The sequence below is a fragment of the Triticum urartu genome, chromosome 7, assembly GCF_003073215.2.
Source record: "Triticum urartu cultivar G1812 chromosome 7, Tu2.1, whole genome shotgun sequence".
Lineage (NCBI taxonomy): Eukaryota > Viridiplantae > Streptophyta > Magnoliopsida > Poales > Poaceae > Triticum > Triticum urartu.
In genome coordinates, this window is record NC_053028.1 from 46,877,144 (window position 1) to 46,886,441 (window position 9,298).

The 9,298-nt window shown below is 42.2% G+C and overlaps 1 long non-coding RNA gene across 2 annotated transcripts; it reads right to left on the reverse strand.

The window, feature by feature from the left end:
• Positions 1–1,372: 1,372 nt before the first annotated feature.
• LOC125525639 lies at positions 1,373–8,821 on the reverse strand. 2 transcript variants are annotated; one of them, XR_007291376.1, is made up of 16 exons: positions 6,081–8,821; positions 5,731–5,832; positions 5,414–5,470; positions 5,092–5,194; positions 4,949–5,009; positions 4,785–4,878; positions 4,604–4,700; positions 4,291–4,389; positions 3,771–3,878; positions 2,880–3,688; positions 2,681–2,737; positions 2,422–2,519; positions 2,162–2,239; positions 1,931–1,978; positions 1,779–1,846; positions 1,373–1,594 (listed from the first exon to the last, which is right to left on the reverse strand). It is a non-coding gene; the product is annotated as an uncharacterized LOC125525639 (long non-coding RNA). The 2 variants fall into 2 exon arrangements; XR_007291377.1 differs by lacking the exon at positions 5,414–5,470.
• Positions 8,822–9,298: the final 477 nt, after the last annotated feature.

Below are 9,298 nucleotides of genomic sequence, written 5' to 3' on the forward strand. Positions count from 1 at the left end.
ATGTCCAGATCCACATGTCTGTACCTTAAATACTCAGAAAAGCATTATTCTAGTGACTGGACAACAGTAATACAAAAATAGAATATGATATCCACATAAGAAATAACAGAACACACATAGGCATGGGATGCATTGGATGCCAAATCAGCCACACAACATAAATGACACAATTGGCATATCAAGATCACAGTTTGACACTATAAAACTTGAGCCTAACTGTACACACCTGCCTATAACTACATATTTCACATGATTGAGTTAATTGCGTTTCTAGCCTGTAAGGAACACACATTATGCTACGAAACTGGGAAAAAAAATCACGAAACGACATTAAAAATAATATGAGGAACAAATCAATCAATAATCAGAAAGCAAAAGACGTTGTTGAGCCCCACACTCATGGTTCAGGCCAGGCCATACCGTCGTTGGGGTGGTAGACCCACCTGCCACCGTCGATCCTGCCGTGCAACAATCTCAGAGAAAAGTGTGTGGTGTGTGCCGCTGCTGGCCACGCGCGAAGGAGGCGGAGGTGGAGTTGGCTGCACGTTCGGAAGGTGAGATTGGGGGGTCGGCCGGGGGCAGAACCGAAGGAGTCACGCGAGCGAAGAAAAAAAGGAAGATTTTTTAGGGCTAAAAAAAGGAAGATTGAGGGCAGGACGGACACGGTTAGCCTAGACGTGCTTTGCACAAACTCCGGTTGGATCGGAGAGGTAGCAAGTTGGACAACGGGTCGACCGAACCACATACGTTGTATTAACGATTGACCCACAACTTATGAAGAACTACAAAATCTTCCTACCTTTAATATTGTTATAGCAAGGAAGGATGCATTTCAAGCTTGAATCCCACATTATCTTAAGATTCTCTATTCGATTAGGACAATAACCTAAACCATGGATTTCCACACTTCTAAGGCAAACAATACAAAGGAGGTACTGCAGCTCCCTCCACATTTTCACATCCGGGCTTGGGACCGGCAAAGGCAGTGTTAGGCCACACCAATCAATCATTCAGCAAAGCATACAAGCCACACACACACAGTCAAGCCACACACAATCACACACACAATCATAGTCAAAATGCAATATTCACACACACACACACATAGTGAAACATCAGTCAAATGCACAATATTCACAGTCACACAACACACAGTCCCACATCACAGTCAAATGCAATATTCACACACAGTCAAACACACAGTCACACACACAAACAGTCAAGCCACACGCACACAAGAGAGTCACAGACAGTCAAACACACATTCACACACACAAAAAGTCAAGCCACACGCACACAAGAGTCACAGACAGTCAAACACATAGTCACACACACAAACAGTCAAGCCACACGCACACAAGAGAGTGAAGCCACACGCACACAGACAGTCAAGCCACACGCACACAAGAGAGTCAAGCCACACACAGTCAGACACACACAGAATGGAGCACTTGCACACAAGAAACAAAAAGAAATAGACCGAAGTAAATACATGCAAGACCAACGTAAACTCAGAAATCTATAAAGAAATTTCAGAACCTGAATGACTAAACTGATTTCTCTCGAGGGGTGAGGGTGACTCAGATCTTCGTTCCTGAAAACGAGAAGCTGGTTAGAGGTTGATTAAGCGATTATCTTCATCACTACCCACAAGTTTGTAGGCCTATGGACGGAAAAGAAATGTTAAATGTGTTCTTGTTCTACTTACTAGAGAAAGCAAGGCATGTAACATGAGCAACATTCTTATAGAAATTCTGGCTAAGGTAAGCCATTCATACCTAAAAAATTATACGTTTCAAGTTGACAACAGTGGTTGCCTCTCATCGCTTCCAAGCCGATGGCTAGCCTGAAATGACATTAGCAACTTAAAATGTGAGTGACCAATGTAAATGATGTTCCTATTATTCTTGAAGAAAGAAAAGTAGCTTACGTCATGAGCAGCACCAACAGTCATATTAGAAAAGAAGATTTAGATGACCTGTGATGTAATAAGCATCATATGAGTCAAATATACATGGAAATCAGTTTATGATCATAACAGCATAAGTAATTATTCATGTATGTATATCAAAGTTCTCAAGGAATCAAGGATTCAGTATAAAAAAGTCAGACAAACTGATCAAAATTCATGCCCCGGCCATTTGAAAGGATAGAAACTTACCAATGATTATGTGTATCTTGCAACTCCAATAATTCACTTGGTTTGTCGTCTTTGACTTTAGCTGTAGGTGAGAAGAACCTAAGAACAAATAGAAGTTACACAAACAGAAGTACCCAATTCCTGCAATGTTCAGATGTCTGGTACACGGTATGATGTCCAAGAAAGAATGAGGAAGTGGCAAGGGCTAGGAATCTGGTAACAAAGAGGACCAAGGCTAGGCTATACATTATCCCAATAAGATGTAAGTTGTTTGGCAGTACCTTCTAGGAAGAACTTGTGCTATTTCTGCCCATTTATTCCCATATACCCAATGGGCATTAATCAGTGCATGTTCCTCCTCAATAGTCCAAGCTTCTCTCTATATGTATGAATTCATTTCAAAATCAGCTTCATATTTACCAATCAGCTCTTCACATAACCAGAGTGTGTTTCTGAATTAGTAAACATTCCCTATTTGTCTTACACAAAGGGGGGAATGCATCTAAGCAAACCATAAAAATAAAACAATCAAAACAATACCTCTCTTGACATTGCTTGCCTATACGTCCACCTTGCAATGAGACCGTTTTGTTGGTACTGGATTTTGAGCACAAATATCAGGTGCCAATAGGTAGTTATGGATATAGCACATCTAAAAACTTAAGTAGCCAGAAGTAGCAAAATTTGGCTAAATAACTTCAGGCATCAGCACTGCAAAATGTAAAGAACGTAAATGTACCTGCATTGTATGCAAACCCAAACCATCAGTGTCCTTAGCAACACAATAAAGAGCTAATGTGACATGTCCAGATCCACATGTCTGTACCTTAAATACTTAGAAAAGCGTTATTCCAGTGACTGGACAGAAGTAATACAAAAAAGAGTATGATATCCACATAAGACATAATCATAAAAAAGTATAGAAAAAAGAATAGTTTTAGGTCTGTTCACATTCAACAAGCAACAATCAATCGTGACATATAGAACACAAGTTATACAAGCCACACCATCAAATAAATGCAATATTCACACACAGTCACACACACACACACACAGTCAAGCCACACACATATTCACCATCAAGCCACACACAATCTCACACACATAGTCAAGCCCACACACACAGTGAAGCCACACACACAATCAAGCCACACACATAATCAAGCCACACATACAGAGTCAAGCCACACACATAATCAAGCCACACAGAGTCACACACACAGTCAAGCCACACACATATTCACCATCAAGCCACACACGATCTCACACACACAGTCAAGCCCACACACACAGTCAAGCCACACACACAATCAAGCCACACACATAATCAACACATACAGACTCAAGCCACACACATAATCAAGCCACACAGAGTCACACAAACAAAATGGAGCGCTTGCACACAAGAAACATGCATAGATAGGGGCACAAATAGAAAGCTAATGCATGCAAGACCGAAGTAAACCCAGAAAATTATAAAGAAATTCTAGAACTTGAATGACTAAACTGATTTCTCTAGAGGGGTGAGGGTGATTCAGATCTTCGTTCCTGAAAGGGAATAATAATATGTTCCACTGAGACTGTCGAACCAAAGAGAAACCATGCAGTTAGATGAAGGATTCTAACTAACCAGTTGGAAAAGTGGATCCCCGGGTAAATATTTCAATATGAACTCCCTTTGACATGAGTATCTTGGGTCTGTATTACGTAGAACTCCATGACCATAGCCAGGAACAACCTATGGATGCAGCCAGACATCAGTAATTTATAATTTTGACTTGTAAGTTCAAATAAGATCAACAGTGAAAAGCAACCTTAGATCTCTATGTTAGATCTCTTGTTTAGCATTCAACTAGAATAGTTTTGCAGTGCAAACTTCCCATAAACTCATAAACAATAGTCAATGTTAAATCTCAGAATGGGCATGCATGCAATGGAGGTGGTAAAAACTTAACCCAGTGAGACTAAAACTCTAAATAAATGGCGCGACTCCATAAAGCCGCACGACATTGATGGTTTCTAATTGGCAAAACAGGATCAAGAGACAAGACGATCATGATGGTTACAAGTTACTGTAGCAATTGATGATAATAAGCTGAATAAAAAAGGTGTGAAATCACAGGGCACTGAGATGAACTAAGAGCCAATACCTTGTACAATGTAGCAAGAACACAAGAGCATTGTGGGCCAGCACCAGCCAATATTGTGCATGTTACAGCAGCACCAAGAAACATGTTCTATCAAGATTTCTGAGAATAAAATATGGAGGCAATATTAGTTCCAAACACGATTTGCTAATAACCACTGCAGTACTTAAACATGAGTATCAAGTAGGGTAATTTATTACATACAGCCACTACACCGGCAAGGCAACAAAGAACCATACAAGACGGAACATTAAAAAGGAGTAAATTGCAGAAGAGAGAAACAAATCTACAACTGATTGGAGTAAGCCTTACTCACCCCCAATTTGGCGTTGCTCAATTTGACAGATACCATAGTATCGAAGTGCAGCTTCCAAGAATTTACGCTTTAGATCTAAAATTCTCGCATAGCAGACCTACAAGAGATATAAGAAGGAAACTAAATTTTAATCCTTAGTTGTGGACAGATAGATTATTAAACTGTTTCTGAACCAACAAACCTTGTATTGTAAAGTTCAGAACTTCCTGGTTGCTGTTTGTGACAAAAAATGAGGCTTTGTTGATAAAAGCTTCAGCATTCACTCCATCATCATCCTACAAAATGAAGAACTACATTAGTCTAGCTGACAATGCAATGACGACAAAGGTTAAAAATAGGACTAACCTCCAAATAGAGTCGTGCAATCTGGACGCACTTGGATAATTTGTTTGTGTCCTCAAGCATCCTGGTTTTTAAGAGGATGGTTAGATTTTCCCGGACTTAGAAAATCCAATGACATGTAAAGAGAGACAAAAGCTTGTTTCAACCTGATTCCCGAGTCCAAGTCAGATGCCACTAAGCATTTGTGCTGCTCTTAACCATTGTTGTTCAGATTCATACAGTTCTGCAAGCTTCTCTAATCACTACAACCTGCATATAGATAGCCAGCACGGTTATAGATCAAGAATGTTGCAGAACTTTTTTACATAATAACAAGCAATTACAAAGTCACCGAAGAAGATATAGTGAGAAGTTACAAAGCCCACATAAACAGATATTACGTCAGTTATTTGTGGTAGTGAAACAAATCCAGAGATAAACATTCTCTATGAGATTTACATGAAGACACTGGAATAGCAGTAAACTCACTGGATGATTTCTTCCACAAGATGATAAGCATGATGTAGGCATTCTTTGTACATTTTTCTGCACAGGTATAAATTAACCAGCTTCAACAAGAACTCCCAAACAATAACACTAAAGAAGACATGGATATTTAGATTTCTAAAATGCGGTGCATAAGAGGGATATGATGCATGAAGCTATATATAGATATTTAGGTTTCCCTATATTGGATTATTTTCTCTACTCACAAACAAGATCATGAGGTATATAAAACTATAGTCCTTGAGCAATAATTAGTGCTTGATAGTTGAATAGATAGAACTCGGTTTGAGATAAGCTACCTTTCCACTCTTCAGTGTCTTCCATACATATTCTTTAAGTTGGTCGGTTGTAATGTTACTTCCAGTCTCTTCCATTACAGATTTGATCCATAGCAACACTTCCTGCAGTATATGGTGACTATTCTCAGTTTATGCACATCAAAATAGTAAATACAACATTTTAAAATAGCAGGGCCTATGTTTTTCTTCTTCTTAACACCGTGTGCAAAAGCAAGTGGGTAAATAGCACAGCCACAAGTTTTGCAATTTGTTCATTATTACGAACAATTTGTTCCAGGAGATCCATTTGGCAAGCACAAGTTGAGCATGATGTGGCAGAGAACATCAACTACACATAAAATCAAGTGTACCTGATTAGCCAGGACGTGCAGTAGCTCAGCCAAACCTTTCAGTGTCCTTAGCAACACAATAAAGAGCAAATGTGACATGTCCAAATCCACAAGTCTGCACCTTAAATACTTAGAAAAGCATTAGAATATGATATCCACATAACACACATATCACAAAAAAGTTCAGAAAAAAGAATAGTTAGTTGTCTGCACTAAACAAGTACTGGTGTGTTACCTCAGGAACTACCAATACCAAGTTAGTATAAATGATTATATTCATCGAGACATCAATCACTCCTGGCATATACCATCTCAAGGAAAATTTGTAAGAGATGTGGTTAATAACTTGGATAAAACACACCATATCTAGTATAATAGCACAAAAGTGATATCAATATTTCTACATTCCGCATCAGATAGTGTAAAACACACCATAGATTGTACAGTATAAAACACACCACGGCCTATATGGAAAGACAGACATTGGGAACATAAGCAAAGCATTACAAGAAGAACCCAATTCAAAAGAACATACGCAACCATCAGAAGAACCATAACGAATCACCCCATCTCTGCGTATAAGATGGGGTTATTCAAGAACATAAGAACAACCGTAACGACCAACGAGCCAAACCAGAGTATCATAAGGGTGCATGCGTTTGAGGTCTGGAAATCGCCGACGAACAATGCAGCGACGGAACTAATCTGAAACTGACCTTGCAAAGTGAGGTTTGGCCTCTCCCCGTCTCCGTAATCCAAATTCAAAACCGCGAACACAAAAACGCATGAACATGAAACGTAATCGTTCCTCGCTCCGCCGTAAAAACGAAACGCAGGATCGTGAATTTCTCTCAGATAACAAAAGCGCACGCAGAAGTTCAATGATCCAACAAACTCAGAATCAATATGAACTACTCAATGATCCAACAAACATTACAACAGAATTGTATGCAATAGGATGTCAGAAGCTCAATGATCAATGATCGCACTATAAATTAATTGTCATAAAGTCTAGGCAAATCAAGAAAAGCATTATTCTAGTACCAAAAAAAAAGAACATACTATCAACATAAGACATAGCAGAACACACATATCGCTAAAAATTTAAGAAAAAAGAAGTTAGTTGTCTACACTAAACAAATACTAGGTCAATAATCACTATACCGAGTTGATGCCATAAAATTTAACAGGACAAACAACAATTTTTCAGGCACACTAACTGGGGATTAACAAATGTCACAGCATAAGAGTTGAGCTAGTCAACTGGATCACCATCATCACAAGAAAACAAGCAGCACATGTCCACATTAGAGTTTCATTGAAATTGTTGTCCAAAGTGAAGGGACGTGACAGTAGTTAGCGGCATTGATAAAAAAACATGTGATGAGCGTGCTTTCATGGATAAATAAATTCTGGCATTATGCTCAAAACAGAATTATATGCCCAGGTGTGCAATGACAAAAATTCTCGAGTTATACTATGCAATCTAGGATGTAGTCTAAGGGGAACTAACTAGCAGCAGCTCATCCAGAACTCCTATGAGTACTTCAATGGAAATAGCAACATCAGGAAGAAAAGAAGGAACCTTGTCCAGCAGTAGCAGTAGCAGGTGTTCAATTAGTTAAGCAGCTGGCAAAGCATGATAAAAAGAAACAAATTGCAGGTACAACAAGAACATAAACAATACACACCATCAGAACACACACGCCTAGCCGGTACAACAAGAACTCAAGAGTTAACCGACCCTGGAACTCAAGAATTGACAGAGGGCCAAACAAGAACTGACAGAGGGGCAAGAATTGACAGAGTAGCACAAGAGAGCATGCGTTTGAGTTCTGAAAATCACCAAGAGCAACAGGTCTGAACTAGCACGATAAACGAACGTTGCTCCCCATCTCCCGCCGTAATCCAATTTCAAACCAGACCTGTTCGTTCCTGCAACCGGCGCGTACACGAAACCCAGGATCTCTCCCTCGGACAACAGAAGCGCACGCAGAAAGAATTGCTAGTTCGCAAACGAGACGGAGAACCCCGACGAGGCGAACGAGACGGGCCAAGAACACGGGAGGGCATCGGGACAACGGCGAGGACGAGCGAAATCGAACCAGGCGCGACTCTACACGGACGACGGCGAGGACGAGCAAGAATGATTCGGACGCGACTCTAAGCGGACGACGGCGAGGACGAGCGAAATCGAACCGGACGCGGCTCTAAACGGACGACGGCGACGAGCAAAATTGAATCGGAGGCGACTCTAAACGGACGACGGCGAGGACGAGCAAAATCGAACTGGGCGTGACTCTACACGGACGACGACGGCGAGGATGAGCAAAATCGAACCCGACGGCGACCGCAGACGGGCGACGGCGAGGACGAGCAAAATCAAAGCAGGCGCGACTCCAAACTGACGAATTGAGCACGAGCAAGAACCAAATCAGGCGCGGTTCGAAGCCTAAACGGACGGCGAATGGAGGACGAGCGAATCCAAACCAGGCGCGAGGAGGCGAGGCGAGGCGGGAGGCAGGGCCCGGGGCCCCGGGAGAAGAGAGGAGGAGCAGACCGGCGGGCCACGGCCAGGGCGCGGGGAGGGAGGACAGGCGCGCGTGGCCGCGGACAGGCCGCCGGGGAAGGGGCGGCGTCGTCGGCCGGGTCCTTGCCGGAGACGGCTTCGGCGGGCGGCGGAAACCGGAGGGGAAGTGGAGCTGGTGGTGGTGGGTTGGGGCTGGATCCGGACCGGGTGGGCAGGGCGAGGGATCGGTCGGTCGGAGATATTACCGTTGGGAGCCTCAGATTGGGATCGGGTGCTCGAGGCGGGTCGTGAAATTTCTAGCGAGGGTGCTCGAGGCAGAGGCGGTTGCGTGCAGACCACGGCTATTAGGCCGGCGCACATGAGCAGACCGGCCCATTTGGTCATGTTAGGCTGTGTGTCGTGTCTTATCTCAGAAAAAATATGTTGGTGCAAAAAGACATCCACGGTGTTTTCATTTCGTTGGCATCAACTTAAAGTCCAAGCGATCCTACTCCTAACAAAAATAAGTTAAGGTCCAAGCTTGTTTCAAATTAAAAAAAACTAAAGGTCTTAGTTGCCCAGCTATGATAGTGAGGATACGTTGACTGTGTTCGAGGCGACTTTCAGCGGTAGTCCGAGGACCGGCGTGGTGCCGGCTCTTCCCTCCCCGTTGATCCCCTCCCTCTCCCAATTTGATTCTTCGTTTGTCTCTAAGCTCCACCGTTACTCC